This window comes from Glycine max, chromosome 9 (genome assembly GCF_000004515.6).
Source record: "Glycine max cultivar Williams 82 chromosome 9, Glycine_max_v4.0, whole genome shotgun sequence".
NCBI lineage: Eukaryota > Viridiplantae > Streptophyta > Magnoliopsida > Fabales > Fabaceae > Glycine > Glycine max.
In genome coordinates, this window is record NC_038245.2 from 17,489,899 (window position 1) to 17,510,897 (window position 20,999).

General features: G+C 36.9%; 1 long non-coding RNA gene across 2 annotated transcripts; it reads left to right on the plus strand.

Annotated features, from left to right (window-relative positions):
* Positions 1 to 158: 158 nt before the first annotated feature.
* Positions 159 to 14,629, plus strand: LOC121172741 (uncharacterized). 2 transcript variants are annotated; one of them, XR_005886269.1, is made up of 12 exons: positions 159 to 310; positions 467 to 547; positions 6,287 to 6,419; positions 9,682 to 9,969; positions 10,062 to 10,274; positions 10,365 to 10,566; positions 10,669 to 11,403; positions 11,506 to 12,121; positions 13,049 to 13,191; positions 13,306 to 13,378; positions 13,724 to 13,789; positions 14,547 to 14,629. It is a non-coding gene; the product is annotated as an uncharacterized lncRNA (long non-coding RNA). The 2 variants fall into 2 exon arrangements; XR_005886270.1 differs by having other exon boundaries at positions 13,724 to 14,185; positions 14,547 to 14,604.
* Positions 14,630 to 20,999: the final 6,370 nt, after the last annotated feature.

Below are 20,999 nucleotides of genomic sequence, written 5' to 3' on the forward strand. Positions count from 1 at the left end.
CATCGTGAAATGGATCATACAACAATGGTGCTTAGAATGATCGTCATAGAAATGATAAATCCATGATGGGTTTTTACTAACACCGTTGTGGAATTCAAATCCAATTAAATTTAATGAAATCGCGCGTGCCTCAAGTCATTCAAGACAACGTCGTCCTTGTCGTAGCTAACACATACATTCACAAACTTCCATTCCTTCCTGAACTGACCTCACGTCTCCAACACTCACTTGCTGTCATATACCTTTCTTCCAACATCGGGTTGTCAAACAACGTCCTGTGCCGCCATTTGGTTCAGGGTGAATGTTGAAGGTTTGTTTTTAGGGTCTCTTTATCGGCTCTAATTTTAAAGCTTTATGGGGTTCTATGGGTTATGAAATGCTGGGGGCTGAATACACCATTTGAATGGGCTTGTTTTATGTACTCCCATTTCGTATTTTGAACTAATTCATGGTATTTCTGCCCTAGGTCTGCAAACGTGCAATTAGTGTTGCGATTTATACTCTGTTCATTCTTAGCTGAAGCTCTTACTGTTCATTCCCTGGACAGGTAACATTATGATTTTGGATAGCACTATGTTCTTGTTCCTGTTGGTGTGCTTGATTTATACTCTGTTCTTCTTGCTTGTTGGGTCAAATCCGTCTTTGATTAGCCATTGTTGTCGAGGCAGCTGATTGGGAAGTTATTTGAATCAACAATATTCCTTAGATATAACTAGTTATGTAATTGGTTTTAGATATAACTTGTTACATAATTGACTATATAACTAGTGTATTCAAAACAAGTTATATATCCATATTTTAAAAATAATTACTAGTTATGGTTAGAGTTATAATACCCATTTATCTTGTTAGCTTGAAAGAGGCCTTGAAGGAGTGAAAGAGAGAAGATGGAGTAGCAGGGTGAATATCCTTTGCTATTGAATTTGAATAAGTTGTGGCTTTATCTTTCAATAAGATCTTGGACTGGGATACTAAGCAAGAGAGCCAAAGGGACGAAACAAGATATAGATGATTGGATCAATCTGGCTACAAGACCTTGAAAAGGGAATAAGCCCTGGGATTTCTTTTTTAGTTAGAGCCTTCAATTTATCTAGTTATTTATTAGGTATGATTATAGTTATCTTAAATACCCAAATCTTGAAATCACCTACATTTCATGCCCTCTATGAATAAAATTCACTTTTTCCTTAAAAAAATTGTTGGTATTTGTGGGTACATACTGGGTATGCACAAAAAACATCTTCCAAAAAAACCTTGGATATTTAATTTAGGTACACCAAGGAGAGAAAGTTTTCCTAGGAGGGGATCTCAATGGACATGTAGGTAGCGTGGCTAGAGGTTTTGAGGGGGTGCATGGGGGTTTTGGCCTAGGGGAGATGAATGGGGAGGGTAAATCCATCTTGGAGTTTTCGGAGGCTTTGGATCTTTCTATAGCCAATACATGGTTTAAGAAAAGAGAGGAACATCTTATCACTTACAAAAGTGGAGGGACATGTTCTCAGATAGATTTCTTCCTTATCAGGAAGTCTGATAGGAAGTATTGCTTGAACTGTAAAGTTATCCCGGGAGAGAGCTTGACTACCCAACATAGAGTTTTGGTTATGGATGTAAGAATTAGAGATAGGGCAAAGAGAAGAAGTCCTCTGGTAGCACCAAGGATCAAATGGTGGCACTTGAAGGGTGAGAAACAAGGAATCTTCCAACAAAAGATATGGGAGGGTTGGTGTGGACAATCACAAGGAAGTGCAAATGATATGTGGAACAAGATGTCCCAAGAGATTATTAAAGTGGCTAAAGAGACGTTGGGTGAATCTAGAGGTTTTGGACCTAGGGGTAAAGAATCGTGGTGGTGGAATGAAAATGTTCAAAGCAAAGTTAGAGTAAAAAATGAGTGTTTCAAGGAGTGGTCTAGGTGTAGAAATTCTGAAACTTGGGATAAGTATAAGATAGCTAGAAATGAAACCAAAAAGGCGGTGAGTGAGGCAAGAGCCCAAGCTTTTGACGGACTATACCAAGCTCTAGGAACCAGGGACGGAGAAAGATCTATATATAGGCTTGCTAAGGGTAGAGAGAGGAAGACTAGAGATTTGGATCAAGTAAAGTGTGTTAAGGATGAAGAAGGCAAAGTCTTAGTGCATGAAAAAGATATCAAGGAAAGGTGGAAGGTGTATTTCCACAACTTATTTAATGATGGATATGGATATGACTCTAGCAGTCTAGATACAAGAGAAGAGGACCGGAACTATAAGTACTATCGTCGGATTCAGAAACAGGAAGTAAATGAAGCGTTGAAAAGAATGAGTAATGGTAAGGCGGTGGGGCCAGACAACATACCTATTGAAGTGTGGAAAACTCTTGGAGATAGAGGTCTTGAGTGGCTCACCGAACTCTTTAACGAAATTATGAGGTCAAAACGCATGCCGGAGGAATGGAGGAGAAGCACGTTAGTGCCAATCTATAAGAACAAGGGGGATATACAAAATTGTGCAAATTATAGGGGAATCAAGCTCATGAGTCATACCATGAAATTATGGGAAAGAGTGATCGAACGGAGATTAAGAAAGGAGACTCAAGTTACTGAGAATCAATTTGGTTTCATGCCGGGAAGGTCGACCATGGAAGCGATTTATTTATTACGGCGGGTGATGGAGCAATATCGCATGGCCCAACAAGACTTGCACTTGATTTTTATTGACTTGGAGAAAGCGTATGATAGAGTGCCTAGAGAGATTTTGTGGAAAGCTCTAGAGAAGAAAGGGGTTAGGGTTGCATATATTCGAGCTATCCAAGATATGTATGATAGGGTATCGACTAGTGTTAGGACACAGGGTGGAGAGTCAGACGATTTTCCCATCACAATTGGTTTACATCAAGGGTCAACCCTTAGCCCCTACCTTTTTACCTTAATTCTGGATGTCCTCACGGAACAAATCCAAGAGATAGCGCCGAGATGCATGCTTTTTGCAGATGACATAGTCCTCCTTGGAGAGTCGAGGGAGGAGTTGAATGAGAGGTTGGAAACTTGGAGACGAGCTCTAGAAACACATGGCTTTCGCCTAAGCAGAAGCAAATCGGAGTATATGGAATGTAAGTTCAACAAAAGAAGGAGGGTTTCTAACTCAGAGGTAAAAATAGGAGACCATATTATCCCTCAAGTCACACGGTTTAAATATCTTGGGTCTGTAATACAGGATGATGGAGAAATTGAAGGGGATGTGAATCATCGCATTCAAGCAGGATGGATGAAATGGAGAAAAGCATCGGGGGTGTTATGTGATGCAAAGGTACCGATCAAGCTAAAGGGAAAGTTTTATCGGACTGCGGTAAGACCGGCGATTTTGTACGGAACAGAATGTTGGGCGGTCAAGAGCCAACAGGAGAATAAAGTAGGTGTAGCGGAGATGAGGATGTTGCGGTGGATGTGTGGTAAGACTCGACAGGATAAAATTAGAAACGAAGCTATTAGAGAGAGGGTTGGAGTAGCGCCTATTGTAGAGAAGATGGTGGAAAATAGACTTAGGTGGTTTGGGCATGTAGAGAGAAGACCGGTAGACTCTGTAGTGAGGAGAGTAGACCAGATGGAGAGAAGACAAACAATTTGAGGCAGAGGAAGACCCAAAAAGACTATAAGAGAGGTTATCAAAAAGGATCTCGAAATTAATGGTTTGGATAGAAGTATGGTACTTGATAGAACATTATGGCGGAAGTTGATCCATGTAGCCGACCCCACCTAGTGGGATAAGGCGTTGTTGTTGTTGTTGTTGTATTTAATTTAGGTACACATGGGTACGTATTGGGTTTGTATGACCCAGAGTCCAATGAATAAAACTTTATCTTTTAGTAAAAACAAGGTTTTTCCTTTCATATTATCTGTTCTCATTTGTGGTGCTATTGCATTCGTGTCTCTGGTCGTGTCTATTGATGACAAGAGACTCTCTAGTCTCTGATCTTGACCTCCTAAATATGTCACTCAGTCTCTGTGAATACAAATTAAATGAGTTGAACTCTATGTGAAACATTTGAAGATGAGTAAGATTTATTTGACAGGTTGATATTCTTGAGGTTACTACTTTTTCTATTGACGAACTAGATTTAGGGGCAATTGTTTTCTTTGATGATAGAGGAGGAAATATTGAAATTGAAACGATTAAATTGTGATATCATAGTGATTGTCATCCATAGGTATTAAAGTGTGATACTTGTACCCTTAATTTTTTTTAAAAGATCTCATATCTTGTACTCATACTTATGATTGATAATTTGATATTGTACTCGTATTCGTGCAACTTATATTGTACATCTAACACTTTTTCAAACCATAGTATTCTACTGATTACTGAAGCTCCTGAACACGTACGACAATAGTCAATTTAACTGATAGTCATGCCTTTTGGAAGTTAACCTATATAATAATTGGTATGAGCTACATCGTGCACAAATTTTTTTAAACAAGACCAGCTAGATGTTGCAACAATTTCTTTCTTCTTGTCATGTCTCTAACACATTGAATTGTTTTTACATACTTTCTATATCAACATATCAGTATATATTTTCACCTCCTGTTTTCTGGTTAATGTTGTGTTTTCACCTTGATCAATGTATTAAATTAAGTTAATTTAGCACTAGGTACCAATTTTTATGTGGTTTAGAAATCTAACATGGAACAATTTCATTGGTGAATGAACTAGGCTTATTCTATCTGGTTCTTTTCTTGTCATTATATTTGCTAGAATAATTCCATTTGTGAAAGCAAGGATGGACTTGAGGAAATTTTTCATGGGAGAAAAGAATGATGCCAAACTAAATTATAATTATACAAGGGCATATATATCTTGTAAAAAAAGAAACCAAGAAGCAGTTTTATAGAACCTGCATCTCCTTTATTATGTTTCAAATATAATATAGACTAACATGCTTTCAATACTGTCCTTGTATCTCTCAAGGCAATGCTTCCTATGTGTCCTTCCTTTTTACAGTGATGGTATCTAATGTTAGGAATATAACCTCCACCGTTCTTTTGTTGTGGCTTAGATCGTTTTTTTTATCATGATTATTGGTTTTCCTTCATGATCTTACCCTTGCTGTCAATTCTTCACCAATAGTAAATGATTCTTCTTTCTTTCATTCAATTAATTTGAATTCGAAGCAGCCTGTACTTCATTAACACATAAAGAGTCTCTTCCAACAAGTAAGGTTTTCTTATAATGTGCATGAGTTTTAGGTAAAGAACACAACAATAAGAAGGCTTGATCCTCATTATCTATAATAAGATGAATGCTTTCCAAATCAACAAAGACTTATAATGTAACTGTTCTCGTATACATTTATCTTGATTCATCCTGAAAGAATATAAAGGTTGTTGATAGAGATGATTTACTATAGATCTGGTCATAATCAATTTGAAGACTTATTTGACTACTTTATCACTGACACTCAACATAATCGCACTGTAAGCTTTCTCAAGCATTGCTTTCTTATCCTTGTTAGCCATTGATTTTTCAACCTTAGGCTCTCCTTCATTCGTCATAGACTAAAGTCATTTTGACCAATGCATTTGTCAACCTTGTACTGGGCTGAACCCATGACTCAAGTTCCAGGTTCACTGCACTAGTTTTGAAAAAAATATAATTTCATTAAAACCCCTCCCAACCTTAGCCTCAAAGTCTGCCTATTAGGATTCGTTCAGGCCACATGAGCAACAAAAGTACAAGTAATTTCATGAGGAGATTTGTCAATCCAATTTCGCTGAGAATTACAATTAAAAGTAACACAACCCAAAGTTTGTGCCACCTTGTTACAACTCCTACCAGTAAGAAGTAAAGACGTCAAATAAGTAGTTTGTGCAAAAATCTAACGATTATGTAAAACTTATAGCCCCTCTTAGCCTCTAGGGGATGCCCTCTTGAAAAGTACTTTACCTCTACAACCTATACCATAAATGAATGTGATTGTTAAATTAGTGTTGTCCTTAAAGTAGTTAATAGCTGGAATCAAATATTTAAAATACAGTAGTTGATTTTAGTTTAGGCAATGAGGCAAATCCCAACACCAAAGCATTACATAGTTGAATATTTTAAAATCTAGTTGGAACAAATCCCATTTAGGATCGATGCTTTCATTGGAACAAATCCCATTTAGGATCGATGCTTTCATTGGAACAAATCTCATTTACACAGTTTTTGTATTTTTGGTTGACAAAGACACCTAAATTTATTTTTTTTACAAAATATTGTACTCTGTGCCTTATTTGTAGTATTCAATTTTTAACAATTGGTTTTGATTGTAGGTCCAAGTTTTGAAACTCAGACTTAGGAAGTTAAGTTTTCATTAACGACCAGTGTACTTCAGTGGATAGTTTTGTGTACAAAGAATATTGCCCTAATCGCACTCCTTACTGTCGTTTATGAATATCTTTCTAGGTATGCATCTGTATGTCCTTCATTTGCGATTAATGCGTGGTTGTTCATATATGCCTATTGTTTTATTTAACTAGTTATCATGGTGCATTGCAAGTGAACCTTAGTTTCCCGTTTGAGATTCAATAAAATAATTAAAATAGACAGTTTGCATTAATCGATGTATTGAATCTTGAATTGTTCGTTTGGACAGTTTGGGAAGACTCATTTTTTATAGTTGATTCATACATACGGGTTAATTGTCTTTTGTAAAATTTAACAAAATTTTGGTATATTGCATTTCAATTTGTTCTCCAAGTGCATACTTGAATGTGGTGGATGATGACATGGCACTACTTTCATGTCGTGTACTTGGAGACCAATGTGAAATGCTGTCAAAATTTCATCAAGTTTAACAAAAGACAATTAACCCATATGTATGAATCAACTATAAAAAATGTCTTCTTGAATGGGATAGGGCCACACCTTTAGTAAAAAAAAGTGAGGTGTTCATGCATGTCATATGACTTTCTGAAGTGTCACAGCAAAGGAGAAACATGGATCAAACTTTGGATGAAAGCATCACGCATTACTCAAGAGTATGAGAATGGTGTTGAAGAATTCGTGCAATTTACTAAATGTAATGCAGAATCTTTGCATGGGAAATTTTTCTGTTCATGTGTTAAATGTGGAAATAGGAGACAACAATCAGTAAATGACATAAGAACTCATCTTATATGTGAGGGTATCATTTCGAATAACACAAAATGGATATGGCATGTGGAACTACCAGACATGCCAATTATCTCTGACGCTAAGCCGATTAATATAGACATGGGACATGGTATAGAAGACATGATTCACAATCTTGGGCAACACAATTTTCAACAAGCACATGCACCTTTGTATGGCAAAATACAAAATGATTCAAAGAAGCATTTGTATTTGGGGTGCACAGCTTTCACAAGGTTGTCATCGGTGTTAGCTTTAATGAACTTGAAGGCACGATTTGGGTGTTGACAAGAGCTTCACCGAATTGCTTGTGTTACTCAAAAAGATGCTTCCTGAAGATAACGCGTTGTCGAAGAATCACTACAAGCTAGGCGAAGAAGATTTTATGTCTAGTTGGAATGGAGTACCAAAAAATCCATGCATGCTCTAATGCTAGCATTTTGTACAAAAATGAATTTGCAAAAATGCGTAAGTGTCCCACATGTGGGGTACCACGATACAAAGTTAAGGATGACGAATGCATTGATGAAGCAAGCACAAAAATCAGTCGTCCAACAAAGGTCTGCTGGTATCTTCCAATAATACCAAGGTTTAAGCGATTGCTTGCTAATGCAGGTGACGCAAGCTTTTAATGGGACTCAAGAAAATGAAATTGTGCCAAAACCATTGACTAGAAAAGAAGTTTATGATCGGGTGAATGACAACGCAATTGTCTTTGGGAAGACCCAAAAGAAAGCATCATCTGAGCCAAACATATGGAAGAAAAGGTCAATATTCTTTGATCTTCCTTATTGGTCCGATCTTGATGTTAGACATTGTATTGACATGATGCATGTGGAGAAAAATGTCTGTAATAGTTTAATTGACACCCTTCTTAACATTAAAGGCAATACAAAGGATGGTTTGAAGTGTCGTCAAGACCTGATTGAAATGGGCAAATGAGAGCAATTACATCTGAGGTCGGCGAATGTATCTGCCCCTAGCTTGCCACACAATGTCCACAAAAGAGAAAAGAATTTTTTGTGAGTGTTTGCGGAGTCTAAAAGTCCCACAATGATACTCTTCAAATATCAAGAGCCTTGTATTTGTCAATGATCTAAAATTGGTTGGCTTGAAGTCTCATGATTGTCATGTGTTAATGCAACAACTATTGCCTATAGCGATTCACGGTATCTTGCTTGAAAAAGTTAGGGTTGCAATAACTTGTTTGTGCTTTGTTTTTAATGCTATCTCTAGAAAAGTCATTGATTTTCGACAATTGGATGATTTGGAGAATCAGGCTGCTGTTGTCCTTGGTCAATTGGAGATGTATTTTCCTCCATCATTTTTTGACATTATGGTTCACTTAATTGTTCATTTGGTGAGGGAGATTCAGTTGTGTGGTCCCATTTTTTATGGTGGATATATCCAGTTGAGCAGTACATGAAGGTCTTAAAGGATTATACCAAGAATCAATACTGACCAGAACATTCGATTGTTGAAAGGTACGTTGTTGAAGAATGTATTGAGTTTTGTTTGCAGTACATTGACACAGTTAAATCTGTCGGGATTCCTGAAAGTCGTTATGACAGGACAGGTGGAGGTAAGGGTACACGAGGATACAATGTTGTCACAATGGCTCGACAGGAGGTCTCACAAGTGCATCTATATGTATTAAACAACACATCAAAGGTGATTCTGTATATAGAAGCTCACAAACAAATCCTTAGAGTTAGTCACCCAAAAATGAAAATGATGAGAGTATTGCAAGAGCACAATAGAAATTTCTTTAACTGGTTTAGAGAATCAATCTTTACTGATAGCAGTGCTTCGAGAACATTAAGATTGCTAGTTGTTGGCCCAAATCTCAATGTGCCGACATGGAAGGGTTTTGATATCAACAATTATTCCTTCTACACCAAGTCACGGGATGATAAAAGTAGTGTGCAGAATAGTGGGGTGAGTGTTCATGCTGATTTGGATCACTTTTGTAGTACATCAGACAACAACCCGATTCGAGCATTGAAGCCTTACTTTGGAGTCATTGAACAAATCTAGGAGCTTGATTACAGTGAATTTAGAGTGCCTGTGTTTAAGTGTAAGTGGGTTCATGGAAATATTGGTGTGCATGAAGATCAATTGGGATTTACTTTAATAGATCTTAATAAGGTGGCTTACATGGATGAACCTTTCATTATGGCAGAATAGAAAGACAAGTGTTTTATGTCCAAGATCCATCTGATTCAAGATTGTCAATGGTTCTACAAGGAAGACCAAGTGGTATTAATCACCAAAATGATGATCCAACACTTGACATTTGTGAGACACCTGCTTTTTCAAAACGAATGCCTTCTATAAATGAACAACACGACGTTGATGATGTACATGCAAATCGTACTGATCATCATGAGGGTTTTTGGGAGAACATTCCTACATAACTACATTGTATCAAAGTAATGTATATGATATTACTTTATTTGTAACCTATTTTTTGAATTTGGGTATATATACAAGTTGTTATGCATATGGTTTTTGTAATCGATGTTAATTAATGATTTTTTTTTATTTTGACAAGGTGATAGGTACACTGCCAAGGTCTCCTTTGCATTTAGATGGTCAATTGGAGGCTACTTCTAGGAGGAGTAGATAGTCGGCACGACTATGATGATTAACTTTGAGAACATTGGATCAGCCCAAACCAACAATTAACGTTGATCCGGAAACTGGTAGAGGATCATGCCCACACAAAGATAAGTTCCACAACTATCTTAGGGTCATAGCTCGAGAAAAGATTCCTATTATACATAGCAATTGGAAAGATGTACCGGAATCTTTGAAGGACCTAGTATGGGATGACATTTTGGTAAGTTGACCTAACAAGGATGTGTATTTAACTTTATGAATACATGTAGACGTTAACATTCATTAATGGTTACACAACAATGTTTTGTGTAGGCCAAATTTGATATCCCAAAGGCACTGAATGCCAAGAAAAAGGTCCTATCGACGGTGGCGACCAGATGGAGACAATTCAAGTCTACCCTCACCATGAAGTTTGTGTATCGTAACAGTAAGGGGCAGGATAAACAAGACCTTTCTATAAAATATAGTCTACATCCACAGACGTTGGAGGAATTTGCTGCAACTCAGTAGACCCCTAACTGGGAGGTTAGAAGTGGATGTGTTTTAATTTATATTTCAATTTAAATATATTTCATTTCAATTCATTACATTTAAATAATATATGTTGCATGACAGGGAATAAGGAAAAAGGCACAAGAAATTCAAAAACACAATGACTGCCCTCATCTATTATCTCGTGGGGATTATGATTTGATTGAAAACAAGCTATTAGACGAGAAAAGGAAGAGATTACAAGAGGAGGCATGTGATGTGAAGTGGAAGTTGGCCCGCACAAAGTGATATAGGAAAATGACATCTCAAGCTGCACAAGATATATGTGATAAAATTATGAGTTAATGATTAACATTTAATTTCATTTTTTTGTCCTAATTATATGAACAACTTGATTTGATGTTTGTGTATGTGTTGCTTGATATAGGACTTGTTACAAGAACAGACGACACAAGGTAGCTTTGTTCCCAATGGTCGTAACAACATGCTCAACATTGCCATTGGTCGACCAGAGCATGGAGGTCGTGTTCGTGCAACGGGGTCTGGTGTGACAATAAGTCAATACTATGGATGGGCATGACGTGGCTCCAGCAACTCGTCCACATCCATCAGTCAACAACAGTTGGATGAGATAATTGGCAGCCTTAAGGAAGAATGGAGGAATTAAATTATTAGAAACTTAAAGGAAGAAATGAGAAATGAGATTGAAGAAGAAAACAAATGGTGTCTAGAGATAATGAAACAAGAGTTGAAAGAGGCCATCAAAATTGAGTTTTCATAGAGGGGATCGCAGTTCACACCCCCGATACAGACTATTATGCAGGTATTAGGTGGACGTGTCAGCATAAAGGGGAGCAATGTTGAAATTGCTGTGAACCCATCAGGAGAAGAACAATTTACTCCTATCAATCCAATTACTATGAGGTTGTATGTGCAAGGTGATAACTGTACACACCTGGTGGCCTTGGGAAAAATATATGATGGGGGGTCTACCATACACTGCGTGGCTTATGCAAATGATGTTGTTAGGGTTAGTGTTGAAATTTTTTTTTACAGTGACGCTAAAGTCCCCTTCTCGACATCAAAAATTCAGTATGTGAGGCAGGCCCTTGACACATTCATTGCATGGCCGACACATCTCTTGAAACTTGTATCACATGAGGTAATTTTTATTTTGTTTCACATGATAAAAAAATCTTACATTGATATTAATGATTTACTAATATAACACATAATTATTGTTTTCCTTAACCATGCATATCAGATTCATATATTACTACAAAGAAAGTGGTTGAACCTGCTCAAAAATCGAATAATGTTGTTGCCGATGATCCCTTGAGGGAATTGATTAAGAGCCTGAATGATATTGTCAGACCCTAATTTCTTCTGGGGACTATCATTGACTGATGCTTTGATTCTTGCTAGCCGAACTGTGTTGTTCGACACCAGTTACTGCACAAGATGAAATATCGTTTGATGTTTTGGTCAAGGATGCAAAAAAATACCAAAAGGGAGGGGGCAACAGGGTATTTTCATGTAGTTTTCTGGACCCTAGCTCACCCAAGCTAGCCTCTAGCTCGCCTGGGCCCCCAAATTGCTTAGGGCTGAAGGAACCAGCTCACCTGGGCGAGCCAGTTACATCAAGATGAAGCATCAGCTCGCCTAGGCGAGTTGCCATGGTCCTAAATGCCATTTTTTCCTATAAATAGGCATGAAGGGGGACCTGAGGAAGGGGTTCCAACATTCAGTATTGAGAGATTTTAAGAGAAATAAGGGAAAAAAAGAAGAAAGAAAAGAAAACGAAGCTGAGGCGCTGTCGAATCGCAATTGTAATCAACCACTACATTGTTCTTCGTTCAGTGTTCTTCGTTCATCATCCGGTTAGTGTTTGTTTTTAAGGATTTGAACATGATCTAGGCACTCTTAGGGGTCCCATTTGTTGTTTTGTGAATATTTATCTCCTTCTTCTATCATCGGTAATCTCTTTTCTTTTGTAAAGTTCCATCTTCACTGATCATTACCACCGTAAGTTATCTTTTAAAGAGCTTGAAAGTTAATAAACAAAACTGAGATAAAACCAACATATAACTAAATTTCTCTCCAAAAAATCCACTTAAGATCGTTCAAGGTCCAATTCCTTAACAACCTCTTTTTGTTTTCAGTAATAAAAATGAATCTTTCAAAAGTCTAAAACCAATTCAACACACAATTTTTTCGCTTTAAAGAACTATGTAGGTTTGAATTCCTCATCGCACCTGAGGATACGTAGGAGCAAGGGCAACACCCTTGTCGACCCCAAAAGAATAAAAATATAAAAGGGAAACTAAATAATATTAAAGTCATGTTTTTCACACTCGATTAAAAGGTTGTTGTCCCTTGTGACGGGCACGGGGGGTGCTAATACCTTCCCTATGCATAAACAACTCTTGAACCCCTTATTTTCAAAATCCGAAGACTGCCTTTTTGGTTTTTTCTAACTTTTTCCTCGAATAAACATTGGTGGTGGATCCCACGCGTTTTCCTTTTTTGGAAGACGCACCCTTATTTTGCCTTGCCATCCCGTTGAAGAGTAGGTTGCGACATATATTTATGAGAAGCCTGTTGAGTTGTTGTGGGATGGGAATAAATTTGGTATTCCAGATGAACATGCGTCCATCTTCTTAACATATTCTTATGGCATGCATTACTGCTTCTTTATTCCAAGTTCAACTGGTGCTGGAAAGGTACAAGATGGATGGACACAGATTTTATGCTTACTATTTTCAGTGCTTTTATTTTGAGATTAGGTTTGTTTTATGAAATCACAGGACGTTGGGAAAGTTCTTCCTTAGCTAAATGGGAAACTCATTGGGATGGCATTCCGTGTACCGACTCCTAATGTTTTTGTGGTGGACTTCACTTGCCGACTTAAGAAGAATGCTTCCTATGAAGATGTTAAAGCAGCAATAAAGTATGTCTATTGCTGTTTTTTCTTTTTTGGCTCCACTCTGTTATGATTATTGTGTACTATCCTTTTGCTTCATTTCTATGAATTTGCTACTAAAAATATGAACGTATGCCTTAGAGGGACTACTGAAAGGAATCCTTGGGTACACAGACGAGGATGTTGTCTCTAGTGACTTTGTTGGTGATTGAAGGTACATTACATTATGCTATATTACCTTTAAAGCTTTGTTGAATTACTTTTCTAGTTGGAAAGTCAGACGCTATAGAACCTAAGATAACCAGTTTGGTTGACACATTTACTCTTGTGTTTAAAACATTTGTATTTTGCACAGATGAAAATTGAACCTTCTTTTCTCTAGGTCAAGTATCTTTAATGCCATGGTTGGAATTGCACTAAGTGCTTCCTTTGTTAAGCTAGTTTCGTGGTATGACAATGAGTGAGGATACACTAATGTGTGCATTTTGTGTATGTAGAGTGCAAAAATTTCTGTTCATGCAAACCTTTAATTGATAACTTTGAATGGTTTTTGTTGCAGCAACCGAGTATTGGACCTTATAGAGCACATGGCATTGGTTGGAGCTCAAAATGGAACACCATTAGTGTATGTTATGTTGCAATTGTTGTTGAATAGCGTTTAATATTGGTAGAGTGGTTTTTGGTTTTAATATGATTTTTATAAGATGTGAGGTTAAATGATCACATCATGTACACTAAAAATAAAATAAAAAAGGATATGATCCTGGTTACTTGTTTTGGAATTACCGGCATGAATTTTACAATCTACCTTTTAAAATGATAGACAATATGGTGTGTTGCAATTCTTGTTGAGTAAGGTTAAATGTTGGTAATGGCTTATGTTTTCAGATTTTGGTTGATATGATTTTATAACATGCGAGTTTAATGGTAGGTTTGGGTGGAGAAAATACGGATTTTTTTTGTTGAAGAGAAAATGGAATGAAAAAGGAAGAGAAAAGTTGACTTCCTGACCAAAAAATTTGTAATTTCCCTTCCTTTCACTTTGTCTTTAATTCAAATTTCAAACTTTGCATGCTTTCTCTCTGTTGTTCCAAGCAGACTGTGTGTTTGATTTCATCTTTGGAACCATCAAATGTCTATCTTAACCCATACTAATGCAATTTATCTATTTTAAAGATGCTTGGAAGCCAAAATTGAGTTTATCTTCTACATACATCTTTGCCTACTCAGCTCCTTTATAGCTAACTCATATTATAGGTAGTGCAATATTACTTCTACATCTAGGTGGTGGTAGTTTTTGTACTGCACATGCTTGAAATATAAACCCATAAATTTGAAAGTGTGTGCCTCTATATTTGATCCATATATTTAATGGTTTTTAGGTAGGGTGATGGTTGGAACTTCAAAGTGTGTGCCTTGATCTATATTTGATTCAGCTGGATTTTCTTGCATGTACTTCTTAAGGTAAGCTTTTTTATGTCCTGTTCATTTTCTATATTTTCTTTCGTATTGTTAAATTTCAATTGAAATGCTTTTTAAGATGGAATTGATCATTAGCATAGGAGTCAAGTTGGGAAAATTGTGAATAGAGGAAGCATAATTGCCAAAGTAGAACCTGTACGTTAATTTCTAGAGTTTCTTTGAAACACTTAATTTAAAATTCCATGTTTCATGGAATTGATCAGAGTGGAAGTGAGGTGAGGAAATGTTAGGGATGTAAAGTCATTTACAGCCTCCACAAATCAACTAGCTTTTGGGAAAATTGGTCTTTGACAAGGTATTAGAGTGTTTCCATCTTATATGACCTCATCTTGGTACTATTCGACTGCTAAGTCCCCTTAAAATCTTGAAAATCTCTAACATGGTATCACAACCTATATAGTCAAGTGGTATTTTGCAGTTTGATTATTGCCACCTCATTCTTGTAAATAAAGTTGAACTTTAGCACTAGGCTGTTATGCAATGGTGAACCCCATGCCACCTAACAACTTCAAGGTTTTCGAGACTTACTTCTTGACATGGACTGCTAAAAAATTGTCTTAGCCTTCTAAAAAATGATGCTTCTATCACAACCTACCTCACGACTGGATGGCGAAAGCATATGAATAAAATAAAAGCACGTTCGTCTCCTAGGGAGAAAATGAGCAGAGTTGCCACCAACGTTTAATAGAGGAAAACGTTAGAAAAACCCAAAAGAGGTCTACAAATTTTGAAAATAAGGGTTCAGGAGTTGCTTACGCATGGAGAAGGTATTAGCACCCCACACACCTGTCACAAGGGACAACAACCTTTAATCCAGTGTGCACAACGTGACTTCAGAATTATTTTTATTTTTTTGGGGTCGACAAGGGTGTTGCCCTTGCTCCTACGTATCCTCAGGTGCGATGAGGAATTCAGACCTACGTAGTTCTTTAAGTCTGAATGTTTGTGTGTTAAATTGATTTTTTATGTTTTTGAAAGATTCATTTTAATTGTGAACAAAAATTCGTTTAAGGCATTGGACCTTGAAACGATCTTTTAAATTTGAAAAGCGGGGAGAGTCGTTAAGGTGTTGGACCTTGAAATGATCTCAAGTGATATTTGATAAAAAGAAATTAGTTATGAGTTGGTTTTATCTTGGTTTTATTTATTAACTTTTAACCTCTTTAGAGACAACTTTACAACACTAGTGATCGGTTAAGATTGAACTTTACAAAGAAAAATGAGATCACCGATGATAGATGGAGAAGATGGATGTAGACATAATAATAAGGGGGGACCCCTAAGGGTACATAGATCATATTCAATCCTAAAAAATAAAACTAACCGACGGTCGCACAAAGAACACAGAACAAGGAACAAAGTAAGGATTGATCACAGTCGCGATTCGGTAGCGCCTCGACTTCGTTTCCTCTTCTTTCTTCTTCTTCTCTCTTAATTCTCTCAATTTCCTTCACTACTGAATCTTGGAACCCTTTTAAACACCCCTAGGACGCCTATTTATAGGCAAAGGGTCACTTTGGGGCAGTTGTAGCTAGCCCAAGCGACCTAAAACTTAACCCTAAAGTAGTGAGCTCGCCTTGGCGAGTTGGTTTCTTAACCATGAAGCTATTTGGTGGCCCAGGCGAGCCAGATCCTAGCTTAGGCAAGATGGGGTCCAGAAAAATCAAGAAAAGACCCTTTTTCCCCCTTCCTTGGTATCCTTTTGTATTCTTGATCAAAACACCGAGTGATCCTTTACTTTGTGTGGTAACTGGTGTCGAACACCGCAATTCGGCTAGCGAGAATCAACACATCAGTGAATGATAGTCCCCGGACGAAATTAGGGTCTGAGTTGCCCCTCTTTACTTATCTTTTATTGAAAATGAAAAGGTAAGTAAAGATAAGGACAATAATTTCATTCGAGCGATCTTGCTATTTGACTGGGCAACTGACGAAAACGAAGGAAGTGAAACCGAAAAAAACAAAAGGACATTGAAGTCTTATAAAACGTAAAATGGAGGACATTTAAGTCTTGTAGAGCAGAAGACATTTGAAGTTTTTTTTTTCTTTTTTTTTCAAAGCATAGAAATAGAGGATGTTGAGTCCTAAGAAGCACAAAGACAAGGACATTGAGTCCTATGAGAAATGGAAGACGTTGAAGTCTTATAAAGTGTAAAAGATAGAAGACATTGAAGTCTTGTAAATGTAGAAGACAAAAAACATTGAAGTCTTGTAAATGTAAATGAAGACATTGTAGTCTTTTAAAGCGTAAATGACCAAAGACATTGAAGTCTTTGAAATGTAAATGAAGACATTGTAGTCTTTGAAAGCGTAAATGACTGAAGATATTGAATTATTTGAAATGTAAATGAAGACATTGTAGTATTTAGAAACATAAAGCAAAGGACGTTGAGTCCTATGAATCATGAAATTGGATTTTTTTTATTTGGAAATTGGTATATAATGAGAAAGCTACGGACTCATAGCCTGATGTGAAACATGAGTTTTGGAATGCATGGACATGCAAACTTCACCCCTAAAATGCAGTAAATGTAAGCTTTTTACACAACAATGCCATGAAATGGAAAATTGTGCAATGTTCATGACATTCTTTCCTCTTTTTTTGATTGATTTTGTTTTCTTTTTTTGTGAAAAAAAACATAGATTGACTGTCTCTTTCTCAAAGATGTGATAACTCATGCAACCTCACCCTATCTTTCGCAAATCTCTTCAGGGACTCCCTCAGAGTGTATGTTTTGATTTAATCAATTGACAATTTTGGATGACGACAATGAAGACATTTGACATTTAATCAATAAACTGAAATATTGATCGTAGGGTTTGTCCTTTTCTTTTTGTTTAAAAACTACGATTATTCTACACAACAAGAAATATATGGCTTTGGGATTGACTGCATGCACCATTGCAGGATGGCAATGGATTGTCACACTTTAGTATGTGACCAAGTGAAACTTTCCTGATTTAAAGTCATAAGTGATGCCAAGGGTCTGTCGATCCCATTGAAACTTGATGACATGGGTTGATCCCAAAAGAATTTATACTACAAAGGCCACCATTAGATTCAAAAGAACCTCGAGAGTGTTGCTTGTACCTTTTGGTTTGGGCTCTACTTCTTTTGTCTTATACATTAATCCATATTGCACTTTTTGTGCCTTCTTTGTAAAATCTGGAGATCTTTTGTCCCTCTTTTTATTCACTCGCCTTTGGCAGATTTTATTTTCTTTTTCTTTTCATTGTTTCCCAACTTCATGCATGTGTTGTTTGCATTGCTCTTCCCACCGGTTTAGTAGTGGTTCCTAGTCAGGGTTTCTATTTTGTTTTTTGTCTTGTTTTTTTTTTTACATAAAACAAATATGCTTTCTCTCAGAGGGGGTAGCAAGGGATAAATTAGTGTTTGGGATATTGAAACACGGTCATGTGTCATTTCAAATTTTGACTAGATACTTTTAGTAGTTTGGATTTTGAGACCAAACTTCTGATAAACACGCTCCTGATTTTTTTTCCTTTTTTTTTATTTTTTAACCCTAATTTTTGTCTAGGCTGCCCTTTTGGGTTTTTGACCTACCGGGTGAGAACTTCTAATCTACCCCTAGGTTCGCTTAAGGCTCATGCATGGTGCCTCTCATTGCCCCAGCGTAGGGATCTGAGATATCTATTGTTGTCTTTTTTTATGACCTTGTAGCAAGGAAAAATGAAAGAAACTATGTAGGTTCTTGAAAATGAATTTTCAAGAACGAGAAATATTTAAAGGATTTTCAATTGATAGATTAAGTTAAATGACTCTTGTTCTTGATAACTTTTCTCTCAAAAAGACAACTTTTAAGAACGATAAAATGAGGTCACATGAATGTTTGTACTTCTTATTTTTTTATTTGAAACACAGTCAATCAAACGTTTTTTGTATTTTTTTGTTTTGAGGGAAATGCAAGGCATGAGCAACTGTGTGTCAGGACCATGCATGAGTGAACATAACATGTGAATGATTAAAATAGAATGTATGCAATTGGCAAAACAAAAGCACGCTAAATGAAGATGTATGATAATGCAATGACTTATGCAAATGCAATGCATGAATATGATAAATGATAAATGCATGAATGATATGTCCATTGCGATGCCATGAAGAGATGCATGATGCGATCAAGGAACAAGCCAAAGTGAGTTTGTTATGTGCCCCTTAATTCAGGAACCTAATGGAAAGGATCCAAAAGTCCACTTATAGTGATAACTCCCAAGGGTACTTTCATGTAACCTTACCAGTCTCTAGAGATATCATCCTCTTAGATAATACATTGTGGCGATAGGGACTATCAGCGATAATGCATCACCAAAAGAGGAAAACTCTAGATGAGGCTTCACTGTTATCAAGCGAGTCGAAGACCTAGCATGGCCACAGATCGACCTCCACTCTTTATGGCTCACATAGACCCAGGTATAGAGCCTAATATCTCGACGTGTGTGCAAAGGTGTTGGTGCCATGCGTGCATAGAACAAAAATATTTCTAACTACAAATATAATAGATAGACAGACACACACCAAACACAATAATATAGCAAAGTTTATGCACAAATATGGACAAAACAAAAGATAAAAGAGAAGAGGGAGCATAAATAAAGAAGAAGTCACGATAACATTGCACACTGATCAAATGACTTAACTCTCTAACAGTCCCCAGCGAAGTCGCCATCTATCGCAACCTACCTCATGAAGGGACGGCGAAAGCATATGAATAATAGAAAAGCACGTTCGTCTCTTAGGGAGAAAATGAGCGGAGTCATCACCAACGTTTATTTGAAGAAAACGTTAGAAAAACCCCAAAAGAGGTCTGTGAATTTTGAAAATACGGGTTTGGGAGTTGTTTACGCATGGGGAAGGTATTAGCACCCCACGTGTCCGTCACAAGGGACGACAGCCTTTAATCCAGTGTGCACAACGTGACTTCAGAATTATTTACTTTTCCATTTTTATATTTTTTTTTTGGGGTCGACAAGGGTGTTGCCCTTGCTCCTACGTATCCTCAGGTGCGATGAGGAATTTAGACCTACGTAGTTCTTTAAGTCTGAATGTTTGTGTGTTAAATTGATTTTTTATGTTTTTGAAAGATTCATTTTATTTGCGAACAAAAAGTCATTTAAGGTGTTGGACCTTGAAACGATTTTTAAATTTTGAAAAGCAGAGAGAATCGTTAAGACGTTGGACCTTGAAACGATCTTTTAAATTTGAAAAGCGGAGAGAGTCGTTAAGGCATTGGACCTTGAAACGATCTCAAGTGATATTTGATAAAAAAAAAAATAGTTATGAGTTGGTTTTATCTTGGTTTTGTTTATTAACTTCCAACCTCTTTAAAGACAACTTTACAACACTAGTGATTGGTTGAGATTGAACTTTACAAAGAAAAACGAGATCACCGATGATAAATGGAAAAGATGGATGTGCACATAATAACAAAGGGGGACCCCTAAGGGTACATAGATCATATTCAATCCGCAAATATAAAACTAACTGACGGTCGCACGAAGAACACAGAACAAGGAACGAAGTAAGGATTGATCACAGTCGCGATTTGGTGGCTCCTCAACTTTGTTTCCTCTTCTTTCTTCTTCTTCTCTCTTAATTCTCTTGTCGCAACCTACCCTTTTGCAGGCGAGTGAGGCGAGGCTCACGGGTACGTCTTCCAAATGAGGAAAATGCGCGGAGTCGCCACCAACGTTTATTTGTGGAAAACGTCGGAAAAACCGAAGGAAACCGGTCATGAAGAATATTCCAGATTCAGGAGTTGTATTTACGTTTGAGGAAGGTATTAGCACCTCTCACGTTTGTCCCAAAGGACAACAGCCTTAGATTAGAATTGTGTGAAATCATGCATCTAAACTTTTATTTCTTTTTTATTTTTGAGGTCGACAAAAGCAGGGCTCTTGCTCCTACGTACCCTCCATCGAAGAGGAAATCAGACCTACGTAGTTCTTTCAAAAGGGCGAATCAAGCGATTCTTTTTACTTGGAAGGAGGTCCTTTTAGGGAGTTGGACCTTAAAATGACTCATTTTTACCTGGTGAGAAAAACTGAGGTATCGAACCTTAAAATCCTTTTTAGTGATTTTTTGCGGACAAGCTTGACTTTGCGAGTTGATTTTAGCCTTAGTTTCACCTTAGTTATTAGTCAATTCAATTAAGAAAGAGAAATTCCAAAGAGAAACGTCCGATTGATTTTTTTGGTTTATTTTACTAAAAGATATTTTTTATTATTATATTATTATTTTAACTCTTTTTGGTTTCCAACCTGGTTATGGCATGAACGAACGGTCGGATTTCATTTTAACAGAAATTAACGGATATTACAAATCAAATGATCGG